This window comes from Vombatus ursinus, unplaced genomic scaffold, assembly GCF_900497805.2.
Source record: "Vombatus ursinus unplaced genomic scaffold, bare-nosed wombat genome assembly UNPS02014858.1, whole genome shotgun sequence".
Taxonomy (NCBI): domain Eukaryota; kingdom Metazoa; phylum Chordata; class Mammalia; order Diprotodontia; family Vombatidae; genus Vombatus; species Vombatus ursinus.
Genome location: NW_020954636.1, coordinates 2,153,085 through 2,162,102, shown reverse-complemented (window position 1 = coordinate 2,162,102; position 9,018 = coordinate 2,153,085). Strand labels below are relative to the sequence as shown.

Below are 9,018 nucleotides of genomic sequence, written 5' to 3'. Positions count from 1 at the left end.
GGGGGCCGGGGCAACGAGGACCGAGCTTGGAGTGACGCCGAGGTGGGGCCGGGAGAGGACGCTGAAGAGGGGGGAGGAGTAGGAGGACAGAGCTGGGTTTATCTGTCTCTGGGTATCTTCTCTTTCTCTGGGTATCTTTCTCATTCTCCGAATCTGTATGTTCTCTGTGCCTTTATGGCAGTCTGCGTTTACCTGTACGTTCTCCCTGCGCTGAGATTGTTCTTTTATGCTTCTATTTGTTTCCCTCTCCCAGCTTTTGGGTCGATCTGTCTCCGTGTCTGGATGGGTGAGAGTCTCTTTGCCTTTGGGCTTTGGGTTGTGTGTGTGTGTGTGTGTGTTTGTGTGCGCACATAAATACACACATATGTGTATATGTATTTCGGTATGTATATATGTATGTATATATATTCATATTGTTTCTTTTGCTCAGAGCTTCTTAGTATCTATGTCTTTCCATATCCGGTTGTTAGCCTTCTGCTTTTATCTGTCTTCCTTTCCATGCTAAGACTATGCCTTGGATTGTACTTCTCTATGGAGCAGTTTTGGCTTTGACACCTAGTGTCTTTTCCTATAGATTTTTGTGTGTCTCTCTACTCTCTCAGTTACCTTGGATTACTTTGCATATACTCTGGAAATTCTTCTATATGTACACATTGTTACCCCGATGGAACGGATAGAATGTAAGCTCCTTGAGGATAGGCAAGGGGCTCTTTTTTTTTTTTTTGCCTTTTTACATGGTGTACTGACAATTCGTAGATTCTTAATAAACGCTCATTTGTTGGTTGCTTGATATGTGTCTCGAGGTGTATTTCTGTGTCTCTCTTTGTTACTCAATGTGCAGGTCAGTATTTTTGCTTCCCTTATGCCTGTGTCTGATTTTGTGTCCTGTATTTCTGCCTGTCTTGTTGTTTCCCTGTTTGTCTCTGGGTCTGTGTGGAAGTATTTATGTCTGTCCTTGTCTCCTCCCTCTGCCTGTGTATCTCCTTGTGTCAGGGTATTACCATGCCAGTGTCTCGATGTTTATATATATTTCGTCATGTCCTTGTAGTTATGTGTCTCTCTGTGTGTATATACTTGTGTCTTAATGTAGTGTTTTTTTCATCAGTGTGTGACTCTCTTGGGATAATTTTGGAGTGTTTGTTTTAGGCCTTTTACTTGTGGGTATATGAGTGAATCAGCACTGGTACAGATAGGAACTGGTAGAGGAAATTGCCTAGTGAGGAAACTCCTTTTCAGCTTAGAGTTGCCTAGGCACCGAGACATTAAGTGACTCTGCTCAGAGTCACACAGTCAGAATGTGTCAGGGGCAGGACCTTGATCTTTAAGGCAGGCTTTCTATCAACTACACCATGATACCTCTCACTTGTGGTAATGTGTATGTATCTTGGGGTTCCCTCACTCTGCCCACAGCCTCTTAATCTGTCTCTTCTCCCACTTCTCCCACCTACCAAGTCTTCTCCCTCCCCCCTAACAAAGGAGCCTCAAATCAATTTCAGTCAGTTCATTAGCCCTTTCCTGACTAATTCGATTTCATGGTCAGATACTTCAATATGCCATTCATAATCAACTCAAGGGTGTTTTTTTCCCTTACCTTTACACTGTGCCTGCTCTGCCAATCCAAAGTCAGGGCTTGTTTCAACCCCACCCTTCCCCCATCATTTTCCATTATTCTTTTATCTGGGTTATGTCACATTACTGGAGAATAAGCAGAAAACCATGGACACCTGGCCACTATCAATTGACATAGCCCAAATTTATCTAGGTCTTTATGGCTGGCCAGCACTTACTTCTAATAAGTTCTCTAACATCCTTCACATAACTGCTATTCTAAGCCTGCTTCACTTTCCTGAATCCCCACATCTCTTCCCTTCCAGTCTTGCTTTCTTTGATATCCTTTGCCTTCAGAAGTAGGGTAGGCACTCCCTCTACTGATTCCAGTCACAAAGCAAGAATTCATATAGTTATGTAGCACTTTTAAGGTTTGTTAAGGAAATTTCCTTTCAATTACTCTATAAGGAAGGTAGTACAGGTATAATGATCCCCATTTTATAAATGAGTAAAAAGACTCTGAGAGTTTAAATGATTTGCCTATGGTTACAGAGGTATGATGTTTCTAAGGCAAGATTTGGACCAATTTCTCAGCATTACATCTTCCTCAGTCTTATTTTCCTTATTTTTTTTTTCTTCAGTCATTCTGGACCATCTCTTCCTTGACATTTTCTCATCCTTTAGCTTCTATATTTTTGTCCTAGATTTTGTCCTTCTCTTTTTCCTTTCCTGGTTCCTTTCATTTTTCTTCCCAACATACAATTATGGGTGACTCCCAAGGCTCCCACCTGAGATTTCTGCTCTGCTTTCTCTATACGTGCTCTCTTATAACTTGACTCTTAAAACCCTCTTTCTTCCTGAAAATTGCCTGCTTGAAAATGTCTAGCAACTCCCTGTTATCTAAAGGGCAAGGTTCAGATCCACTACCTGGACCCTCTATAATGTCACTCTACCTCTCCAATATATATACACACTACTGTCCCAACATATACCACCTATCTCAGTTGGGAAGATCTACTCATTGCCCCCACCCATGCCACAATAATTTCTGCTACATATACCTGTATTCATGATATTCCTTTCATTTAGAACATTTATTCCTACTTTCTCCCCACCTATCCAAATCAGATCCATCACTTACCGTCTTTTATATCCCTTTTTCTGCATGAATTATGATGAATGAATGATTATTAACAGTTTACATGTGTCTTCTTTCCCTCTCTGAATTGGGTTTAAAACTAGAATAATTCTTTTGTAACCCTCTGCAACTCTTAGCATCTCACTGCGAACCAATGCTTTGTACCTAGTAGGTACTTAAAAATGTGTATGTATTAGCGTGCTGTATGACTATGAGGCAGCTAGGTGGTATAGCGGATAGAATACCAGGCCTGGAGTCAGGAAGACTTATCTTTCTGAATTCAAATCTGGCCTCAGACACTTATTAGCTGTGTGACCCTGGACAAGTCACTTAACACTTTTTGCCTTAGTTTGCTCATCTGTAAAATGAGCTGGAGAAGGCAACGACAAACCGCTGGAGTATTTTTGCCAAGAAAACCCCAAATGGGGTCATGAAGAGTCAGACACTCCTGAAAAAAAATAATTGAACAGCAACAAGATAACTATGAGCCCCCTTTGGGATTCACTTTCTCTCTCTGTAAGAAGTGATCTGACACATCCATCACCTACGGGTGATGTGTAAGTTTGTGTGTAAGTTACATGGTTTAATACCTAGAAGCTGTTGGCCCTATAGTAACTCTCAGGCTTGTGTTGGACAGAAAAGAAGAAAAAAGAGAAGGAGAAGGAACTTGCTTCTGGAAAGAGATGCTTGGACAAGAGGAAAGAAGGGGTGGGGAAATGTCATAAAATGTGGATTCATTGTGCTTTCGGAAAGGAGTTGGGAGTTACAATCCAGGGTCTGGATTCTCTCACAGGGGGAGAATGAGAAGGTTAGAGCAGAAAAGAACAACCATAGGATTTAGAATTGGAGTGATTTTAGAGCCTTTAGTCTAACCCTTTATTTTACAGGTAAGAAAAGTGGGGGAGGCCCAGAGATTTGATGTGATCCAAGTTGGTGCTAGAGCCAGAACTAAAAGCAGATCTTCTAATTCTAAAGCCCAAACTCCTTCCTAGGTTCTTATTCTGGGGTATGTGAACTTTTTTTTTTTGGTGGCAGTTTGATAAATATTTAAATAGAATTGATTTTGATTGTAATTTTATGCATTTTATTGAATGCATTTTAAAATGTGACTTTGAGAAAGGCTTTGCCAGGCTGCCAAATGAAAAAAAAACAACAAAAACTTGCTCTGTACCCTGCCACAACACCAAGTGAATCAAGTAAATAAGAGACTGTTTCAGGTTGGCAGTAGCCAATGGTTTCTTTTGTTAACAGAAGCGACACATATGAGTGAACTTTAAGCCTTGAATACATGGAAAGAGCATGTATGACTCCGGAGATCTCTGACCCTGGCCTCGAGGGCAGGAGACAATGTAAGACAACAACAGCGTCTGGAAAGAAACCAGATGGTTGCTTAAATTAAACTGCAACTAGGAACAGGGTGGCCATACAGCCTTAACACAACGTCCTACATAAATAGTAGGTGCTCAATAAGTATTTGTTGATTCATTGATCATAATCTGTGCCTAAAGTTCAGCTCCTTTAAATGTTATTCCCTTAAAGATTTCTGGATTTCTTCATCCTTTGTCAATACTTATACCATATGTTTTATATCCATTTAAGAACTACTTTGATGTTAATACTGATATGCAGGATGACTCTGGGTTCTCTAAGAACTGTGATATAGAGTTCAAGTTCTGCCTTTGAGTATAAGCTCAATGATTAGAACATAACTCTTGTCCAAGAAACAACAACATAGGGAGACTCACAACCAGATCAGATGCAGTGATGACTATTTTTGATCACAACAACTCTGGAAGACTATCTACTAGCTTAGACAAGGGTTATAATGGTCACCATTGGAAAAAGTATACTTCCTAATAAATTTGGAGCTGTTTGGTGTATATTTTTCAATAAATATAATAATAAAAATAAATCTCTTTTAAAAAGAGATAGTCTTTTTAAAAGATTTTGAACTCTGAACCCTTCAGTTATCCCTACTGAAAGAATACATTCATCCTAACTGTAGTCAAACAAGGCCTATTGTCATCTGATGAAAGCTACTCAAATTGTAAGTCTATCCTCAGAGAGACTTTAATTACTCTCAAAAACAGTGAGTGGTTCTTAACTTGTTGTTGTTATTGTTGCCTTTTTGGTTCTTTTTACTTTTTTTTTTTTTTTTTTTGCTCTGTGAGCCTAATTTGAACACAACTGATGTCTAAGGCCTAAAAGGGGTCACATGTATTTTTCATCTTTCTGGTGAACTTTGTTACAACAACAACCCTTCAAGTTTTATACAGTCATGTGTGGTATATATAATGACATTCTTCCCCAGACACTTCACACCCTAAATCGTTACCTGGATGAGAAACAAATATGGAAGTGACCTCCGCTTTTGCAGATCTGGTATACCTTTGCTGGTTGTAATTCCTTCATGCCCCAAGAGGACCAAAAGGACATCACGATATTGGGGTCAAGGTACAGAGTGTCCAGCTGTGGCTGATTAGACTAGTGTGAGCTAGGAAGTCTCTACCACAGGTCAAGCATAAATAGTCCCAATGAACAGTTGGAGTGGAGAACATCAGGAGTGCAATGTATACGTGCATGCATGTGTGCATGTGTGCTTGCATGTGTGTGTGTGTGTGTGTGTGATCTTAACATCAAGAAGTCCTTGGCCATTCAATTGGAAGACAATTTAGTAAAGCAACATCAAGTCAAATTACTAAACTTACATAAGGATCCCTGCCGATGAATATTGACTTAGAAAAGCACACATGGATGAAATTTGTGTATCTCATGTTTCTTTTGAGCTACTGCAATTCTGCTTTGCTCAGGGCTCAGTAGACCTTCAGTTTGGTAGGCAGCCTAATACCTCTTTTCTCTCATACTTTCCCTTAGAGCCTTCCAAACACTGAACTAGCTCTGACAATGCATGCACCAACCTCATAATCTATATGTACATCCCTGGAAAGTATACCACCAAGGTTAGTGAACTTATCCATTGCATTCAAAGTTTCTCCATATGCTTTTACTGATATTCCATGTATGGATGATATGGTACTGGCTTGTGGAGAACCTCTGTTTTCTTTCTTAATTGTCCGTCCAAAATCAGCACAAGCAATAGAGAAGCGATTCCTACTCTGATGCATCTCAGCCTCAGAGGCTGCATTGAGTGCACAATCATCTGTGAACAAAAAGTCGAACACCAACTTTCCCTCCACTGTAGTCTTAGCTTGTAGCTTTTTCAAGTTAAATAATTTACCATCAGTATGGTGGTTGACCTTGATGCAGTTTTTGTCCTCATTAAAAGCATCCAACAACATCATTGAAAACATCATGCTAAAAAGCATGGGAGCAGGCACACAACCCTGCTTCACTACATTGGCATTTCTCCTGAAATTGTCAGGCAGCAAACACCATATTGGCTGTTCCTTGAACCTTTCTGAAGCCACATTGGATCTTAGGTAGATGACACTCTTCCAGGTGAAAGATCAGCCCATGAAGGAGGACTTCGGCAAGAATCTTGCCGGTAATGACCAAGAGAGAGTAATGACCCTCCCCCTTGTGACTGTCATAGGACAACCTTTGGTATATTGTTACTGGTAGGATGGGGCACCCCTTATGTTATATTCCAGAACCAGCCTCTACTCCCAGGCTATACTCCCAACTTCTCCACCCCACCAAAAAAAATGGCCCTTTTTCATCTCCAACCTTATTTTTTTAATCTAGATTCTCAAGAATGCAATGTATACGTGTATGCATGTGTGCATATGTGTGTGTGTATGCATGTGTGTGTATGTATGTGTGTGTGTATGTGTGTGAACTTAACATCAAGAAGTCCTTGGCCATTCAATTGGAAGACAACTTAGTAAAGCAACATCAAGTCAAATCACTAAATTTATGTAAGGATCCCTGCCGATGAATATTGACTTAGAAAAGCACGCATTAATATTGTTTTATTGTAATTTTTATTTATTTTGTTAAACATTTCCCAATTACATTTCAATCTGGTTCTACTACACTCAGGAGTGTTCCAGTCTACTTTGGGCCCCCTTTTTGATACCTCTGTTTCAAAGAATGTGGTGAATGTGAGTTGGATTGAACTTTCTGGAGTCCTGCTTCTGGTTTCCTTCTCATCCTGCCCACCAGTCAGTTAGTGTTTAGCAGCCCTGTCCCTTCTTTGCCAATTATGTGATCCATTATAGTGTAGTGATACAAACATCCCCACTCAATTATGATGGAGTGTTGAATTCTCATCAAAGCCATTTTCCTCTTCGTAAGTCTAGTTTCCATTACTATGATCTGATTTCATTGGTTAGGTTTGTTTTTGTTTTTGTTTTTCCCTCTCCTCTCAAAACCTTACCAATCCTCCCACTACACATTCTTGTTCTTGAGGCCCCTCTTTTCCTAGTCTTCCATATCCATCAACCAATCAGTCAACAATTGTTATTTAACCACTTACCATGTGCCAGGCTCTGGGCTATGGATACAAACGCAATGAATGAAATAATCTATATTCATGAGAAGCTCACAAGGGAAAGATAACCAGGCACCAGTCCTCCTCACTCTCAACTGTCATTTGAACTGACAGGGTGAGCTCCCAGAGGACAATGACTATCATTCTCTTCATGACCCAAGGGACAACCCTGAGGAGTTGTGGCTTCTTATACTAAGCCCATCTAGTGTGCTTCCCAGTGTGAATCAGCTTGTTGACATCAACTAGCTTTTGCAAAAGGATATTTACTGAGAAACTGTAGCAAAGACACAAGTTATAAAGAAATTTATTTATAATGGTAGTGTACTCTCCCCTTGCAAGGTTTTTAGGGAGAGTGGGCTTGAACTTTAATACAAAGGTATCTAGGGAAACTTGTAGAGAATATAATTGGTCAATTAATCAATAAACATTTACCAAGTACCTACTATGTGCCAGGCACTGTGCTAAGTGCTAGGGATACAAAAAGAGGCAAAAGACAGACCGTATTCTCAAGGAGCTTATAATTTAATGACTCTTGGCCCTGAAGGACCTTTTATTTCATTCAAGAGTCCTTACCAATTTTGCTTTGGAGCATAGCATTCAAGATGGTTGAGTTGTTCTCCAGCTCAACTGGGCTAGCTTCTTGCAGGGCATGGTGTCTGCTGACAAGTCATTCTGCTGTTGATCTGGGTCATACAGGGCAGTCCTCTGGGCTAGTACCTCAGTGGACTCAGCTACTACTGCTACTGGTTTTTTTTTGGGGGGGGCAGTGGTCCTCTGCTGTAAACTTTGATTGCTGAAAGGACCTTTGATGGCTTTCAACCTTTTGAAACTCAAAAGGTAACTTGCTCAAAAGCATCTCTGAATGCCTATTTATCTAAGATCAATAAAGAATACAAAAGAAACAGGTATTATGTGTCCAGAGATATACAGGGGGGCGGGAGGAAGATAAGGCAATTACTGCCCTTCTCCAATCCGGATGCTTACAGCACTTTTTTTTCCTCACTCAGAAGCCAGGGAAGAGAGGGAGAGAGAGTATCCTCTTAAACATTTTGTATGCACCCTCAGTTCTGGCTCCTCAGCTAATTAGAAGACTTCATAACCACAGGTCCAACTCTTCAGTTACTCTTGTGGATCGACAAGCCACAAGGAGTAGAATGAAAGCAGGCAGGGAATATTGTGAATCTTCCATGTAGCCCACTGCAAAGGGAAAATCTCCATGTGCTCTAAGGTCTGGGTCCCCATTACATAAGCATATTTAGAATAAATGCAAAGTAGTTAAAGGCAGGGTAGTTTGAGAGGAAAAATTGGCAGTTGAGCGGATCAAAAAAGGCTTCCTGTAGAAGGAGATACTTGAAATGGATCTTGAAGAAAATGAGGAGTTTTAGGAGGTTTGGGTGAAGAGAGAATTAACTCTGGTCATAGGGAACGACCATTGCAAAGTCACAGAGATAGTCAGTGGAGTGAGGAATGGAGAAAAGGCCAGTCTGGCTAGATCAGAGAACAGGAGGGATAGTAATGTCCAATGAAGCCAGAGAGAGAGACTGGAGCAAGGTTGTGAAAAGCTTTAAAAGTTAAACAGAAGAGTTGATTCTGGAAGCCATGAGAAGCTACTGGAATTGATTGAGTGGGATAGTGACATGGTCAGATCGGTATTAAAGGAAAATAACTGTCATCAAAGTGGAGAATGGATGGATCCATTAAACGGTCATGAGGCAGGATTACCAGTTTGGAAGTTTTTGCAATAAATTAAGGTGGTAGCTAGGTTATAAAGAGAAATGTTTAGATATGAGATAAGGCTGAAATATGTAGATCTGGCAACTGATTGTGTGTGTGTGTGTGTGTGTGTGTGTGTGTGTGTGTGTGTGTGTGTGTGTGTGTG

General features: G+C 40.5%; 1 pseudogene; it reads left to right on the top strand.

Annotated features, from left to right (window-relative positions):
• LOC114027264 overlaps positions 1-9,018 on the top strand; it is a 229,884-nt pseudogene that overhangs the window by 180,452 nt on the left and 40,414 nt on the right.